This window comes from Arachis duranensis, chromosome 2, assembly GCF_000817695.3.
Source record: "Arachis duranensis cultivar V14167 chromosome 2, aradu.V14167.gnm2.J7QH, whole genome shotgun sequence".
Taxonomy (NCBI): Eukaryota; Viridiplantae; Streptophyta; class Magnoliopsida; order Fabales; family Fabaceae; genus Arachis; species Arachis duranensis.
Window position 1 is genome coordinate 6,125,819 of NC_029773.3, and position 12,068 is coordinate 6,137,886.

Sequence of the window (12,068 nt, forward strand, 5' to 3'; positions counted from 1 at the left end):
TTATGATAAAATTAGAATTTCAAAAACCAAATTAAGTAATTAAGAGATTTACTCACTTATTAATCAAATCAATTTCGTAGTACCATTGCAAGTTAATTAAGGGTATATCACAAGTTCTAGCCAACAAAATATAAGTATAACCTAATTGCATTATCTAAGATATTGCTAGTCAATAAAAGTTCCCTTATTTGATAAGACAATCGCCTATCATCTATCAAAGGAAAGATTATTGCTAATGAATGCAAGAACCTATCATAAGATTTTCTATTAAAGAGAGTTTAAAAACAACATAAAATAAATGAATGATATCATCAATTAAAAAATAACAAAATATATTCTTGTCTACATACAATTTTTGAGAAAAACCTAAATCAGCCCCTGACAATTACCTCGAAAGACAACGAGGTCCCTGACAAAAAAAAAATTCAACCCGGCCTCTGACAACGGCCCCTAATAAAAAAAAAACCCAACCCGACCCCTAACAATTACCTCGAAAGGACAATGAGACTCCTGTGCAAAAAAAAATCAATGTTATTTTTTTGGCACAGGGACTAATCAGTTCCAAAAAAATCATCAGGAGCCGGATTGGATGTTTTTTTTTCTTGAGAACCTCGTTGTCTTTTGAGATAATTGTCAGGGGCGGATGGGATATTCACTCATATATCAACTACCCTTTTCATTTTGGTCAGAAAAGATACCAACAACGTTGGGTGGTGGTTTGGATATTGCTTAAGGTGGTATAGTTCTTTGTATTAGCCCAGCCCACTTAGACAAAAGCAGGGAGGGGGAAGGAACATTTTGTGTAACTACTAACTAGCTTACGTTACTCAATAAAATTGTTCTTTCTATCCATAAAGAATAAAATAAAATAAAATAATAATGAAATTGGCCTTTGAATGAAAAGAAAACGGATATGCAATATTCTTGTCCTACTTTGAAACCATATGTATGTGTAAAAACATAGGATTTGGTTTCAGTGTATTAACTATTATGTCAAGAATGTTACACATTCAACAAATATATTATTTTTAATTAGTAATAATTTATATTTATATTTATTAAAATTTATACATATAAATTAATATAATTTATAGTCATATTTTTAAATATATATATATATAAATTAACAAAATTTATTTATTAAAAATAATCTAATATTTATACTGACTAAATAATTATCAAAAATACTAAAAATAAGGTTCTGAAAACCGGACCGGACCGGCCGGTTCGACCGGTTTAACCGCGAACTGGCGCTACAAACGGTCCGGTCCTCTCCTGAAAACCGTGCAGCGAAAAACCGCTTAAGAACCGGTCAAAAACCGGCCGGTTGGACCGAACCGGTGATAGGCCGGTTACGCTAAACGACGCCGTTTTATGATTTAAAAAAAAGAAACTGACCCGACCCGCTCGAGGAGCACCCTACCCCCCTTTCTTCCCCCGACCCCATTCATTCATGGAGAACCCTAGCCGCGAAGAAGGAAGAACAATAGCCCCCTGTCGCCGTTTCTTCCCCTGGTGTCGCCATCCTCAGCCCCAGTAACCCTTCAATCTCCATCTTCGCCTGGTTCCTGCCCAGTAGCCCTCCATCTCCATCGGCTTCATCTTCTCAACAGCAGCACGCAATAGCCCTCTCATCGCGCGGTCGGCGGTCCTCAACAGTCAACACCGGTAGCTCTCCATCGACCCCAGGTGAGTGACTCGTCCTCTGCTCATCTTCTTTGTTCTTCGCCTCTGCTCATGTTCTTCCATCGACCCCCGGTAGAAACATGCATGAAATTGAACTTCCTCTGTGAACTGAACTTAGAATTATGTTTAATTTTTGTGAACTGAACTTAGAATTATGTCTTATTTTGTTGGTTAATTTGTGTTTGGTCAATTTGTTTCCTCGGCTCAATTTCTGTTTGCTGCTGAGCATAAGAAATAAAAAATCTGAACTGTGAACTGTGTGAAGTGTGAACTTGCTCTGTGAAAATTGGCAATGTTCTGAAAACCGGATCAGACCGGCCGGTCAAACCGGTTTAACCGGGAACCAGCACTATAAACGATCCGGTCCACTATCCAAAACCGTTAGAAGAAAAACCGTACAAAAACCGTCGAACCGGTCGGTTGGACCGGACCGGTAACCGACCGGTTCGAATAAAGCGACGCCGTTTTCTATTTGTAAAAAAAAAAAGAAACAGATCCGTGAAGTGTGAACCAACCCTTATTCCCCCAATTCATTCGTCACTCACTCACACCCTGGATTGGAGAACTCTGAACTCTGAAGCAAAGGGAACCCTAGCCCTTCTTCGCCGCCGCCGGTCCCAGGTCGTCAACGCCGCCGCCGTCCCCAGGTCCTCAGCGCCGCTGCTTCTTCCTCTTCCCCGTGTCCAGAACCCAGTTGCTCGGCATGTCCTCTTCATCTTCACTGGCTTCTCGGCATGGAACCCAGGTTAGTGGCTTCTCCTCTTCATCTTCACTGAGGGCTCGGTCTTCTTGGTTTGAAGTTCCGAAATTGTTGTTCTTCGGTCTTCTTCTTCGCTATTCTTCTTCAATTTTTGTTCCATTTTTCTTCAATTCTTCTTCTTCGGTCTTGGTTTGAAGTTTGGTTCTGAATATTTTGTAAATTGTAATTTCCTGTTGTTGATAGATCTGTCTTGTACTCTTGAATTTGCTGGTTGCTGATGGTTGAAAATTTACAAATTTGCAAATTTGTATATGGTTTTGAACTTCTGATTGCTCTGTTACTCTGTTAAATCATGTGTATTAAAATAAACTTACTCTGTTATATCATTTGTATCAACCAGAACACCTAATACTTACTCTTTTATTCTGTTTTAGTGTTTTCTAATTGCTCAATGGCTCTGATAGTGTTTTACTGGTTCACCAGTTGCAGATGGCTCCTAATTTTTTTGTTCATATTTGCTCATGGTCTGTTGCAAAAATTAGAAATCAAATCATTATTGAAATTTTTTTATTTTTGTTTATCTTTATTGATTTCAGGTTTAGTGTGGTTACTTTATGCTTGTTTTATAATGTTTGTTGCTGGATGAAGTGTGCTTCACTTGGCATGCCTTGTATCTGATGTTGGAATGGTGGAGCTGCTCCTACAATTTAGAGGGAAGATTGCAACTGCAAAATTACTTATTTTAAGGTAGTTATGTCAGTAGTTCTTTTATCTTTTAGATGATGTACTTTATGCTCTAAAGTGCAACTTGCCAAAGGCTGCCCTAAGAGGAGACAAACCCATTCGTCTTCATACTGTGTGTCCTATATATTATATGCCTTTGAAATTATCTGTCCTAGCTATGAAGATCTACCCCGCCTCTTGTTATATTCTGTTTCTGCACTTGTAGTCACATTTCTTATCTTACTTTATGTGCTAAACATCTAGTTCATGAGAAACTTCATAGAATTAAGGCTAGTGAAACATTGTTATAATTTACTGGATAATGCATGTTTTTCTAAGTAATACATATACATTTGGTACTTTTCAAGTGTTTCAAGTGATAACAACACTCGAGAGCATTATATTTATGCATGTTTTTTTTTATTGTTGGAATCAGCCACTTTCTGAGGTAGTTATTAAGGGAGAGGGCATTTATTCAGTTTCATTATGATTCATTTTGTGTTCATTTTTGAGATATTTGTTTGGTTGAATCAGACATTTTTGTGAATATGATAAACACATGATTTGGTATGTGTATAAAGTATAAACTTTTTTTCGATTTCTTACGGTACATACAATTAAATATCTAAATGACTTATTGCTTGAGTTTTATAGTTTATTTTCTAATGATTTATTAGAATGTTGTTAGTTTATAATATAATGATAACGCGTATTCTATTCTAAAACGGTTTTTTCGGTTGAACCACCGGTTAGACCGGTTGAACCAATAAACCGGTGAATCAGTAACTAAAACGGTTTGATGACCGGTCCGATTTTCAGAACCTTGGAAATTGGCTCTGTGAACCGTTCAATTTCTGGAACTTCATCTGTGAACTGTTCAATTTCTGTGAACTTAGCTCTGTAAACTTCCTCTACTCAGTGCTCATCTTCTTCCTTCTTTGTTCCTCTGCTCAATTCCTGTTTGTTGGTTAGCATAAAAAATTAATAATCTGAAAATTAACTGGCTGTGGCTGATGTTCTATTTTGCAGCTCAATTCCTGTTTGTTGCACAATTTCTATTTTGTTGGTCAATTTGAACTGTGAACTTGCTCTGTAACGAAAGACATTCTGTTTTCTGTTGCTCTCTATTTGTCAATTTTATACAAACACGGTTTGGTATGTAACTAAAGACATTCTGTTTTCTGTTGCTCTTTTTTCTTTGTTGCTCCATATCTTTTGTGCCCCCCCTTCTCTTTTCCCAGTTAAGATTAAATGATTCTTCCATTATGAACTTTGGTTGCATTCGGCAAGTATTGTTTAATGTTTATACAATGCATATCGTCTTAAATACAGATTGATGTCTGAAGGATTTGTTTCATACCTGGAGTTGTGGAAAAAAAATGGAGTTTCATTTAAAAGATTGTAACATCATTTGCATTTGCAGTATCAGCTACTTTGTTGATGTAAATATCAATATTATACTCTAATATGCTATCTTGTATTGCTTCCTTTTGTAAATATCAATTTCTGACTTTATGTGAACTGTTCAATTTCTGACTTGGCTGTTTTTACTTTTTAATTTCATATATGTTTTATTAATTTCAGTTATGGAAGATAATATTAATCAAGAAGTATCTGCTAATAACAATGTTTTATGTAGTGTTTTAAATTTCAAAGATATTTTAAGATTTATATCAGACTATAATTATATTTTAGAATGTGTATTTATAATTTATTTATTATTCTATTCTAAAACGGTTTTTCCGGTTGAACCACCGGTTGAACCGGTTAGACCAGTGAACCAGTGAACAAGTGACTAGAGCGGTTTAATGACCGGTCCGGTTTTCTGAACTTTGGTATTTTATTAACATTATAAGACTTTGGTTGTTATATTATTTCAATTTAAATGATATTTTAAGATTTATATTAGATTATAATTATATTGTAATGTATTTATTTATATTTTATTTTTTATTTTATTATAAAATAATTATTCTAATTATACAATAATTAAACCGGTTAAACTAATAAATTAATAAATAATAATAAGAACGGTTTGATGACTGGTCTAATTTTTAAAACCTTGTTCTACAAGACGCAGTGTAGCCGGGATCTGGTGAATTAGGCTTAGAATCGGTCCGGTTGAAATTAAACCGGGAAAAAGCCGAAAAGGAAAATAATCAAAATATTCAACCTGTTGTCGAGTGGCAATTGACCTCCCTCGATTCTCTCTCCTGCCTCCTCCCCCCCTCTTCGGCCCTCTCTCTCACAAACCGACACGGCGGCCACTTCTGATTCCGTCGTCGCTGTCCCCGTAGTCATGCAGGTAGCGTATTGTTGTCTTCAATCAAATTCCTTGCCTCTCTTTTCGGATTATTGAATATTGATGACTTTGATGTGCTAACATATTAGTGTAACGAGTTCACTTTGTTTAATTTCTTTGTTCATTGATCTATTTTATCATATCACTTCTGCACTGCAGATGTAAATTTTCCAGTGTACACGAATCCGTGTTTGTTGCTTTTGTGGATGAAATCTTGGTCTCTCAATTCTCGTATTGCAAATGGGAAGCTTATTATGATAAAATGATACCCCTTTTTGGGTGCTGGTGAATTATGGTTGCGAGGTTATCAACTAAGGTATTGAACATTTGCATAGCATCAATGTGCAAAGCCAAGCAAGTAGTGAAAGCTGAAGCTGTGATAATCGACGGCGTAAGATTGGGCGTGCTCCCTGATGTGGTCACATACAACACTCTAATAGATGCGTATTGTTGTTTGGATTGCGTCGACACAGGCTATTCTGTTCTCAATCGAATGAAGGAGGCAGGGATACCCCCTGATGTTATTTCTTACAATTCTTTAATCTCTGGGGCTGCCAAGAAATGCTTGTTGTCGAGTGCCTTGGACTTGTTCGACGAAATGCTTCGAGCAGGTATACACCCTGATGCTTGGAGCTATAACATTTTGATTAATTGTTTGTTCAAGCTTAGGAAACCAGATGAGGCGAATCGTATTTTTATGGAGATGGCGCTTAGTGAGCTGCATCCTTGTTCGGCTACATATAACATCATGATTAATGGGCTGTGTAAGAATGGATATGTTAACAATGCTATTATGTTGTTCAGGAACTTGCAACGGCACAGATTCATTCCTGAGGTGTTGACATACAACACACTTATTAATGGACTAAGCAAGGCTCGACGAACGGGGACAGCTAGGAGGATTCTTAGGGAGTTTAAGGAAGCAGGTTATGAACCTAACTGTATTACCTACACAACGGTTATGAAGTGTTGCTTCCAGTGTAGGCAGTTTGACGAAGCGTTAGAGATCTTGCATGAGATGAGGAGTAAAGGGTACACTTTCGATGGATATGCATACTGCACAGTGATTGCTGCACTGATAAAGATCGGGCGGATTGAAGAGGCAGATGAAATCGTCATGCTGATGCAGCATAGTGGTATTCAACCAGATTTAGTGTCTTATAATACATTGATAAATCTTTACTGCAGACAAGGAAGATTAGATGATGCCATGAAATTACTTGGCGAGATAGAGAAAGAAGGTCTGGAATGCGATCAATATACACACGATTATAATTAATGGATTGTGCAAGGCAGGCAACTTTTTAGGTGCAAAACAGCATTTGATTTACATGAACTCACTGGGGTTTGGTTACAATTTGGTTGCGCATAACTGTATTCTTCATGGATTGGGTAAAGCAGGTCATATTGATCACGCAATGAAATGGTTCGAATCGATGGAAGTTAAAGACTCTTTCACGTATACCATCATAGTGCACAACCTTTGTAGGGCTAGAAGGTTCCTTTGTGCCTCCAAGATCATGGTTTTGTGTCTAAATTCTGGGTTTCGGATCTTAAGGGCTACTCAGAGAGCTGTTATTGATGGTCTTTGTAGTATAGGGTATACAAATGAAGTCAGGAAACTCGAGCTTAAACTACGAGTGATTCGACTATTACATGATTAAATCGCAGTTGATGTTTGAGTCTTCAGATATTACAATACTTTGCTGACACAAACAAAAGAATAAAGCTCTGAATCATGAGCCCCATTCTTGATCCATATATGTCATTCTGAGCCTCTGAGGGATACAATTATCATTTTTGCTGTTTTTTTTTTTGGTAATTGTAATTTACTAATTTATTTGATTGAGTAGGCTAACTGCAGTATCTCCTCATTGTTGCTTCAAATTGTTTAATTATGTACATCAATTAAATAAAACTTTATAAAAACCAATTTAATTTTCATGTAGCGAAAAAATATCTACTACAACTTCATTGGTATGCTTTATTCACGAGATCAGAAAACTTTTGTTGAATTGTATTCCTATTCACAGAGGTGACTCGTGACTCATCACACATGATGCATCCTCTTATTGAATAATTCTCTATCCAAAAAAAAAATAATTGAATCGAAATATAATTAAAAATCACTTGACGAAGGAAAATCGGTTAGAATCGTCTAATCTTGGATAGTATTTACTAAACTATAGTTTTCTTTTAATATATTAAAAAAATGCCGTGAGAAGATGGGAGTTCAGTTGGATCAACAAAAGTGTCTGAAATCATCCCAATAAAAGACAAGTTAGGACTCAAATGACTGAAATAAATTGAAATTTTATTATGTCAAATATATTGATTTCTTCCTTAATTTCCGTAAATTGTACATTTAAAATATATATATATATATATTTAAATAGGTTTCTAAAAAATTTTGTATTGCATATATTTGTCTTTAAAATTTTTTTTATTATATTGAGATTTTTGAGTTTTATAAAAATAAGATATATAAATATTTATCTTAGTTAGAATTGCTGTTTTTATTTAGATAAATAAATTTTTAAAATATAACGTAAAGATTTATGTGTTTTATTTTTATAAAATTCAGAACTTCAATATAATAAAAAAATTTTAAAAACAAAAATGTCCCATACAAATTTTTTAGAAATTTATTTGAATATATATATGAACAATAAAAAAGTATAAGTAGACAATAAACAATTATTTTCGTGACTTATGGTGACGACTAAACTAACAAATAAAGTAATAAAATAAAACGCAAGATTACACACTTCTTTTGCATATGCAATCAATTTTGTTTGACTTATATAAACAAACTTCATTGTGCTCCTTTTTTCTTTACAACTATTTTTTCCCCATATATTACATGACTTGAACTCGAGATTTATAATATGACAAGACTTGAGTTGTTCTCAAAATATTATACACTTAGCTAGTTTAGTTTTAGTGCTTAATATCAAATTTAATGGCGCCTATTAGAGATGTATATGGCCCGATCCAATTTAAAGACCCGATTTGGCTTTAAATATTTTAGAAGCTAATTTAGTGTGATTTTATTAGATTTAGGGTCGGATAAGGGTTTTAAAAATAGAGCCGATCATTATTTTGAAATTGGGTCCAGACCATAACTCGAGTCACCCGAACTCGACCTGATAGTCCGGTCATCATACACAATTAATATTTTGTGTTATTAGTGATGGATGATGGCTATTCTTACGTGAAATTTAAATATTGTAAACCTTAATATTTTGTGTTATTATTCATTATAAGATTATAAATTAATGTTTTATGTTTAAAATGTATAAGACTTTAGACTAATGCATAATATTGTGTTATTTGTATTAATTTAAATATTTGGTGTTATTAGACAATATTAGTATTGATTATGGTTATGCTTTAATTTTAGAGAATGGTTGGTTCTTGTTATATTTTTTTAAGTGAATTTTACTATGTAAATTGTGAAATAATGGTTGGAAATTAGGTGATTTTTACATGCTAAAAATTCGATTTTCATCCAGTTTTTATCCGATTTTTACCCAACCTAAAGGTGCGTAAGTTTCATCGGATCTAAGATTGAGTTAAAGTCTAAAAATTAAACTCGATTTATATTTCAGATCAAATTTAAATTAAGCCAAATCCAATATGACCCGACCCATATACACTCCTAACGGCTTTTTTACCAAAATGCGCACGAGAGACACTTTAATTCCCTAAATGCGCACGGTTTAAAATCTTTCTGAAAATGCGCACCTCCAATTCTTGGCCGGTCTCCGCGAAATGAATTTCTATATGATCTCAATGAAGGTGCCCACAAAATAGGCCAATCATATCAGGTAGACCTCCCACGAAATGGCTATCCCATTTCCATGATGTCAGCAGCAAAATGAAAGAAAGAACTAAGAGATTTTTTAATTTAATTTACAACAATTTTTTATTTTTTATTTTTAAATTTACGGGATTACTATCAAGTTATTATAATAAGTTCCATTTTTTAATATATAAAAAGTAAGGAAAGTAAATTTGTATAATGGGTAATGTTATTTAAATATTTACTGTATATTACTTTAAATTAATTTTAATAAAAAATTTCTAAAAAATAAAATAATTGAAATGAAAAATAATTTGAAAAATTATAAAAGATGAAATGATATTAGCAATTTTAAGAATGATATAAAATCATTTTTTAAATAAAAGTTTATATAAAAATTATAAAATTTTGAAGTTTTATTAGAAAATCATAAAATTAAGAAAAATAAAAATAGAGAAAAGACTAATTGTATAATTTAATTAAGAACACATATTTTCTAGAAAACATTTTTAAGTGGTCAAATGTACAAAGTTATTCTTATTAATTATATTCAAGACTAGGGAAATAATATTTATTGCTTATAACAATAATTTAATTTAAAATTTAAGACCTCATATATATTTTAATTTGAGGGAAATAATATTTCCTACTTAGAACAATATTATCTAAGAACTCGTATATATTACCTAAATTTCTCACCACTAAATTATTTTTGGTGGTTTAATCTTGGCTTAAGGTTAAGAATAATTAACTTAAATAGGTTAGTTTTTAAAAATAAAGTTTCATATTAATAATATTAAGAAGTGATCTAGATAAGAATAATTTTGATTATAAAATTTTCTCTTTTTTTGTTGTATTATCTAAATCAATTTTGCTCTCTTTCTCCCATTCTTTTACAGTCATCTTAAACTAGTTCATGCATAATTATAATATATAATTAAGTATTTGTTAAAATTTGTAAATAAAAATATTGTTAAATTTGTATAAGTTCATATTTTTTACTATGGTGAGAGGCATTAAGAACATATGTAAAAATCACGTAATTTTGAAAATCACGTAATTTTATTTGTATAATAAAAATTTTAAATTTTATAAAAGTGCTTATAGAAGTAGAAACTTTTAATAAATCGATTTTGTATAAATTAATTTATAATGAAATGTCGTTTTTCTATTAAACCAATTTAAGATAAAACGATTTATATAGTAAGAGTAAATTAATTTAATTTAAAACGATTTATTATCAAAGAAAGAACTACCCCATTTCCATTTCGTGTGTATCATACGTAAAGTGATGCAATTCGTGAGTGCCATGAGTGAAATGGTGTATCTCGTGTATGCTATGGCTGAGGTGACTTATTTCGTGGATGATACAATTGAAATGGCTTGTGTCATGTCGCATGAATTTCGTGGACACTTTCCATGATATGCTTTCTATTTCTATTTCGTATGTGATCTTTGTGAGTTGGCCATGCATGCGTATTTTCAGAAAAATTTCAAACCATGCACATTTTAGAAATTAATGTATTTTACATGCGCATTTAAGTAAAAAAGCCCATTCCTAACACCTATATTCTTTCAGAATCTAGTATGCTGTTAATTTAACCTTCAATAAGTGTTTTAAGGGGGTACATATATATGCAAATAATTATGACATGAATTTTATTATGGAATATGACAGTATAACAAATTCAGCTGAATTGTTCTAGATCGATGAGTATATAATAATCAGGATTTTCAGTAGGTGACTTTAGTTGTTGGTTGAAACGTGATGACAAAATAGGTCAATAACAATTCAAACTAATAGAATTTTAATATTAATAACAAAACAAAATGTTACTATCATGAGTTGCCACCATGGGAAATTAATGCTTTGATTTCTTCTAGAAAGTTAAGAAGACCTTCGTTTAACTTTCTTCACTCAGAGCCGTGATGTTGTTTATTTGTTAAATAACTAGAACATTGCAAAATGTTACCAATAATTGAAATTCAGGGTTTATGTATTATGTATTTATAGTATTAACAACTATTATATCATTATTTAATTAAATATTTATATTTATAAGTGATCCGTCACCTTATAACTCGGTCTTTACTATACATTATGAGTTATAACTTGGCGTTAATTATCATTCATTCTTTGCTTGTAACTGACACCTTCATTACCGACTTAATGACCATTATTTCTATCTTAATGACCAAACGGTCATAACGTCAATTCTATTCATCAATTTTATGCCTATAAAAAGTACATTCTATATCTAATTTCAATAATACATTCTATATTCATAGAATTATTATAAACACAACATAACACATGATAACTTTCATTTCATATCTTACACTCTATTTCATAGAATTATTATATACCTCTTAAACACTTACTGACTTGGGCGTCGGAGTGTCTTTTGCAGGTACCCACCCCCTTGTTCTCTCCTTGCCGACGTATAACTCATCCCGACGAGAAGCTTGAAGACATTCATCGACGAACGAGCTATACACCGGCCAAACTCAGCAAGAACAATTGGCGCCGTCTGTGGGGACGAGTAAAATCATTCCCACTCCTCTTAGATTCATAAAACTTGATTTACATTCAAATTTTTGAACCAATCTCAACAATCTTGTTTAAGATTTTTAATACCTCTTATCAAATTTTAATCTATCGTAACTTTTTATAAAGTATATACTTTATACATTCAAATTGCTTCATTTTTACGTATCATAATATTCCACATCTTATAATCGATTAATGAACCAATCCAAGAATAAACTCAGCTTTCAATCAATCCAAAAAAAAAACTCAGTTTTCAATCAATCCGAGCACAAATTCACTTATCAAATTTGCTTATTTTTTT

At 32.5% G+C, this 12,068-nt stretch overlaps 1 pseudogene; it reads left to right on the top strand.

Annotated features, from left to right (window-relative positions):
* The first annotated feature begins 5,701 nt into the window (after positions 1–5,701).
* Positions 5,702–7,168, top strand: LOC107473217 (putative pentatricopeptide repeat-containing protein At4g17915; annotated as a pseudogene).
* The last annotated feature ends 4,900 nt before the right edge of the window (positions 7,169–12,068 follow it).